Below are 6000 nucleotides of genomic sequence, written 5' to 3' on the forward strand. Positions count from 1 at the left end.
TCCCCTAGGGGTCAGTCCATGTAGCTCTTTATAGTCCATAAATTAAGTCAACGGTGAGGTTTGTGTTCTTGAAGAGCGAAGTTGGCCCAGTTGGGCAGGGCTTGGTGTAACAGCTCCACTCTCCAGTAGATGGTGCTGCTAGCCTACTGGGGTGGATTGTTGCGGTGCTTGTCGGTGCGCATGCGCATGCGAGCAAGCGGTGAAAACGGCCCCACCCAGCCACACAGTCTTCTCCTGGATCAGCAATCACACACCAGTCCTCTGTCTTCAGCTCTTGTCCACTTCCCGCTTTTCCACTCTCCGTGACCAGGCCCCAGGCAGTACCTCTCTCCCAAGTTTTGTCTCGGATGTGGCTGTTTTCCCCGGCCCCTTTCTTCTGAAGGACTGCGGCCTTGACCCGCTCCGCTCCTCTGCGGGAGGGTGTCACCGAGTAATGGCTGAATGAGCAATGGCCGAATGTCGGCTGCACCCAGGAACGCCCGCTGGACCCTGCTATTGCCGGTGCCCCGAGACTGTGGCCAGGTGCCAGCCCGCCCCCAAAAAAGATCGCAAGACAGTGTAGCCTCAGTGTTTCAGGGACCATGGAAAATCACAACACACATCTGGCACCAGGCTTCATGCTCAACAACCTTGCCCCAGCATCAGCAAATGTGGCTGCCTTCCAGGGTCTGCTGGGACCAAGTGGCTTCAATAGTTTCTACCAAATGTCTTTCCAGCAGTGGAACCGCTTTTCCTCGTGTGGCCTGAGAACCTCCTGGACCCCACTATGTTCCTGGGGATTCACCTTTCCCACCAGAGCTCCGCCAGGTATCGAGCTGCAGAGTTGCAGCCTTTGTGCTCCCCTTGTTTACAGTCTTAATGGAATTTAAACCCTCTCCTTTCTCCTTTCTCCCTTTTTAGTTTAGTTCCTGTGGCTGTTTCCAATTTTCCACTTTCTCTCCAGCTGCTTTTGGGGAGGGGTGCTTTTCCTGTATGCTCCCCCCCCCCCAGTCTCCATCCTCTCTCTGCCTGCAAAAGGGGTTCCCTACTTTTGGGGGCTTCTTGCTCCCCAAGTTCAGCTCTTTGTGTCGTGTACCTGCTGAATTCTGTGGTTCAGGTGGTGCAGATTGTTGTGTTAATCTTCCAATCAATTTTCTAGGTGTGTAGGATGGTTTAGTGTTGGTCTGACTGTATTTCATGGATGCCAGACACATAAAAAGCTTCCACACTGTTCCACCATCTTGGCTCCTCCTTGAGCCCCTCTTATTTGAGCTGACTGAGAACAATCAAAAAGGAAAACTTTTCTTTTAGAAAGCAGAACCTCTCTTTCTTTTCTAGGCTCAAGGGAAAAGCGTTTTAAAAGAGCTTTTTCCACCTTTGCAAATGATCAGAGAAGAGAGCTAATGGCATTGCAGGAACTTAAGGAAAGTAAATCACTGGCTCTAATATTTTTCAGAGTGTTTGTATACCATTATATGCTTCTTGTCCATTCAAAACATCTTCTCTCCACACTTTCCCAAATTTTACCCTGGGTACAACTTAAGTGGTTAAATTTTCTTTTTTAATGTTTTTATTTATTTTTGAGAGAGATAGAGAGAGAAATCATGAGTGGGGGAGGGGAAGAGAGAGAGGGAGACACAGAATCCCAAGAAGTCCCCAGGCTCTGAGCTGTCAGCACAGAGCCTGACACAGGGTTGAACCCATGAATGGTGAGATCACCACCCGAGCCAAAGTTGGATGCTTAACTGACTGAGCCACCCAGGCTCAGTTTATAGAGGCATATAAACTGAAAAGTTAAATTACCAGCCCTTTACACACAGTTCATACAGTGGTAAGATAGAAAGAAGATAATCACGCTAGATACTCCCACTCAGAGAGGAGGAGAGGAAGAAGAGACTCACAGAAATTCTGAAATCCATTCAGGCTCATGTCACCAGTTCCTATGCTCCAGGGTAGAGAACATTTCTTGATTTGAGAGTGGTTCCCCATGACCCTTGGCTCAGCTTGCTGGGGTCTTCTTTCTGCTTGCTTTTTCAGTAAAAATATTTGCCTTTTCTTGTAGCTGAGCAGCTTTATTAGCCTATTTCCTGCTGTAGAAAGTTGAAGGCCCAAAAAGTTTTGAACTGTCTCTTTTAGTCTAAGCTGACAGTAGTTTTAATATTCAAATTCCCTTTAAAATTTTGTGGACCTTCTACATATTAGATTATAGTCATTCCATTAGACAAAAGTCATAGGAACATATATTTTCAGGACAGATCCCTTTCTGTTTTGGAATATGTGACAATACCCTTAAAATCCTTAGAAGCCTAGCTAAGAGTGAGAAGAAACACCTTGAGTCTGTCTTTTTCTTTCTTTCTTTCTTTCTTTCTTTCTTTCTTTCTTTCTTTCTTTCTCTCTCTCTCTCTCTCTCTCTTTCTTTCTTTCTTTCTTTCTTTCTTTCTTTCTTTCTTTCTTTCTTTCTTTCTTTTTCACCTTGAATCTTTCTTATGTCCTAACAGACTTGCAATCATAGTTTTGATCTGACATTTATGCTGAAGCCACATTTTACTGTCAGTGCCCTGGATTTTGTTTTCATCTGATACCGTTTCTTAATTTGATAACTTTTATGCACTCGAGAAGCCGAGAATTGAAAACGAACTCATATTCTAGCTCAGCCAGTTTGGTTTGGAAATAATTTCATTAACTTTGCTTGAAAACTAAATAGTTCCTTATTTTATCCATCTTTTTTTTTTTTTTTTTTTTTTTTTTTTTTACTGCGAAGCCATATCTTAGGCAACTATAAGAAGCCAAATGGTACTTTCAGCATCCTGTCTGGAAATCTCCTTAGTGAGAATCACAGTCATTGGCACATGTTTTATCTTACAAGTTACCAAGGTCACACTTCTTATTAATTTTTGTCAATAAATCAAGTCCACTCTTGTCAAGTTTCCAATAGCAAGTTTCTCAGTAGTCTTCTAGCCAGACCTTTGTCTGCTGCTTAGGTCCAAACCCAATGCCACATATTTCATGTTTTTATGATGACAGTACCCCGCTTTCATGTATTATCCTTTTCTGTTCAAGTTATGTAGTGCTGTGAAATAAACACCCTAAAAAACTTTTGGCTTATAAGAGAAAGTATTATTTCTGATGATTCTGTGCGTTGACTGGGATCAGTTGGTTGGTTGTTGTGCTTCATGTGGTATAACTGATATCACTTAGGTGGTTATGTGAGTGGGAACTTGGCTAAGGCTAACACAACAAAACGGTCTTATCCTTCAAATTAGTCTAGTCCAGGAAGTGTTCCAAGAGAACAAGCTGCAATGTGCATAAGCTTATTAAGAGATCTTCATTAAGCTCAAGGTGGAAGAGACTACAGAAGTATATAAATACTGCGAGTTGTGGTTCACTGAGGGGGGATCGACAATATAATAATCCATCACATGAGTGAATATGTAGATTTAACTAGTTAATGGAATTCCTTGGAAAAATGTATTTTTATTATTTCATTTTATTATATATCTATTCATATCAAGATATATAAACTTGATAATGTAAGAATGTAAGATGTAAGAATGAATAGGACAATATTAGCTTTAGTAATATCTATATAATTTTATAAACCTATTTAATTAAAATTTTGACATGACTGCAAATTTTATAAAACTGAAAGATATCAAGGATTAAAATAATTCATAAAATACATAAATAATTATCAATATTATATACAATATTGTTATATATACCAAAAGGCCACCAGAGAGCGTTTTGAAGGAAAAGATCTAGTTCAAATACACTTACCTGGGTTGATGTCTTCAGTTTTAGAATTCATTGTTTTGAAAAGGAAACTTCTGTTATTCTTTTTTTTTAAGTTTATTTATTTACCTTTGAGACAGAGACAGAGAGAGAGGGGGAGCACACACACACAGGGAAGGGGGAGAGAGAGCGGGAGTGAATCCCAAGCAGGCGCCACACTGTCAGTGCTGAGCCTGACACAAAGGCTCCATCTCATGAACTGTGAGATCATGACTTGAACCCAAATCAAGAGTCAGATGCTTAACCAACTGAGCCTCCCAGATGGCTAGAAGCTTTTCTTATTCTCTCATAAGTTTTTGATCCTAGGTCAAATTAATAATTGTAGTTAAAGTTTACTTTCTGGAGGTTTGGACTGATATATATATCTATCTCTGTATCTATCTATCTAGATAGATACAGAGATAGATATATTTCTTTGAAAAACTATTAAACTCGTTATAAATAAGAGTTTCTTAGATACCTTAAGATTCTATGCAAATAAAATTTCATAGCTTAGTGCTTCTCAACCTTTTTGTTTTTTGGTATCCATATGGTAGTGGAGGGTGCTCAAGAACCCAGAGCTTGTGCCTCCAATCTCCTAGATCCAGTGATCCCTGCCTCACACTCTTGTGTAGTTCTTACCCCTATTATACCAGCATTGTTCTGTATAAACAATAGAATACATCATAAAATGATGGAATATTACTTCTGAGATTATTTTCTAAAAGACATTATGACTTCCTTCTTGAACATTCTCTCTCTCTCCCTTTCCCTCTCCCACAGTCACCCTCATTCTCACCCTCATACTCACTCTCTCTTTCTCACCACACTACAGGTCTATGTGGTAGGGAACTGAAGCCTCCTGACAACATCTATGTGAGTGAGTAAACTTGAAAACAGATCCTTTATCCCTAAATGACTGCAATACTGGTCAACAGCTTGACTACAGCCTATGAGATGCCTGAGATAGAACTTTCCTGTTAAGCTTCATCAGAATCTTGACCCTCAGAAACTGTGTGAGGTAGTAAATGCTTGTCACTTTAAGTTTCAAGATTTAATTAGTTTTGTACCAATAGCGAACTAATATATGGATAAAAATATCTTTGCCTTATATTTTATGAAAACAAATCATGTGAATTCTGTCTTTATGTAATATTCAGTTTTAATATAAAATAATGCTTCAGATTACACTCTATAAGTTAGACTGATGTTTTAAGAAGATTGCCCTCTTTATCCTTTTTTTTTCCCCCTTGGGGGCCCTGGTCAAAACATCTGCTTTCAAACATCCTTATATTACAAATGTCAAATATAAAATGCAAAATACCCAGGATTATTTTTAATGAGAAATGTCTTGCCTACATGGAAAAAAAAACTAAAATTTTTTTTTTCTGAAAAAGCAAAATGAAGATATGAAATAGGGAGATAAATCTTCCCAAATTTATTAATAAATCTGGAGTAATTCCAAAACAAAAAGAGGAGATAGCATAATATAATGCATAAGAATTCTTGCTCTAAAGTCAAATGGCCTGAGCAACCTACTGACTCTAACATTTACCGGCTCTGTGATAGAGAGCAAATTATTTAATTCTGTGTGCTTCAGTATAGTCACCACCTTTGAGCAGAATAAACAAGACAATCAAAATGGAGAATGTCATCATTTTTATTGTGATGATTCTATCCTAAGAAATACTTTTACACTTATGCAAAGACATATGTATAGAAGTACTTACTATGCTGTTCATGGTAGCAAAAAATTCAAGACAATTTTAACTTCTATTATTAGAGCATTTGTTAAAGGGAGTCAAAAGTCACTCATACCATGATATACTATGCAGCTGTTACAAACAATGGGTTTTATAGTATGTATAGTGATATAAAAATTGCCCACTTTACATTAAGTGAAAAAAAAGCTAGATATATATCATTGTGCACACTACCATCCCATTTGTTATAATAATATCAAGAGAGGTGTGTGTGTGTGTGTGTGTGTGTGTGTGTGTGTGTGTGTGTGGTGAGAAAGGCAAATCAGTTTTTCTAGGAATAGAGACAAGATTTCATATACAATAGGTAACAGTGATTACCTTAGGGGTGTATGTTAGGGAAGTGGAAGTAGAGACTTTCACTTTCTGCTTTTTATCCATCAGTCTTTTCAAGTACAAGTGACAAAAAAAATGAACAAATATTTGCTTATGCAACAAAGAAATTTATTAGCTCATTTTAACAGGAAAGCTAGCAAGAAACGAGGCTTCT

The 6000-nt window shown here is 38.8% G+C and overlaps 1 long non-coding RNA gene across 1 annotated transcript in view; it reads left to right on the forward strand.

Annotated features, from left to right (window-relative positions):
- The window catches only part of LOC121027584 (uncharacterized), a 66275-nt gene extending 60879 nt beyond the window's left edge, over nucleotides 1-5396 (forward strand). The window contains exon 2 of the long non-coding RNA XR_005788809.1: nucleotides 4586-5396. This is a non-coding gene — a long non-coding RNA (uncharacterized LOC121027584). The remainder of the gene's footprint in view (nucleotides 1-4585) is intronic.
- Nucleotides 5397-6000: the final 604 nt, after the last annotated feature.

The sequence above is a fragment of the Herpailurus yagouaroundi genome, unplaced genomic scaffold (genome assembly GCF_014898765.1).
Source record: "Herpailurus yagouaroundi ecotype Mexico unplaced genomic scaffold, PumYag 77, whole genome shotgun sequence".
Classification (NCBI taxonomy): Eukaryota; Metazoa; Chordata; class Mammalia; order Carnivora; family Felidae; genus Herpailurus; species Herpailurus yagouaroundi.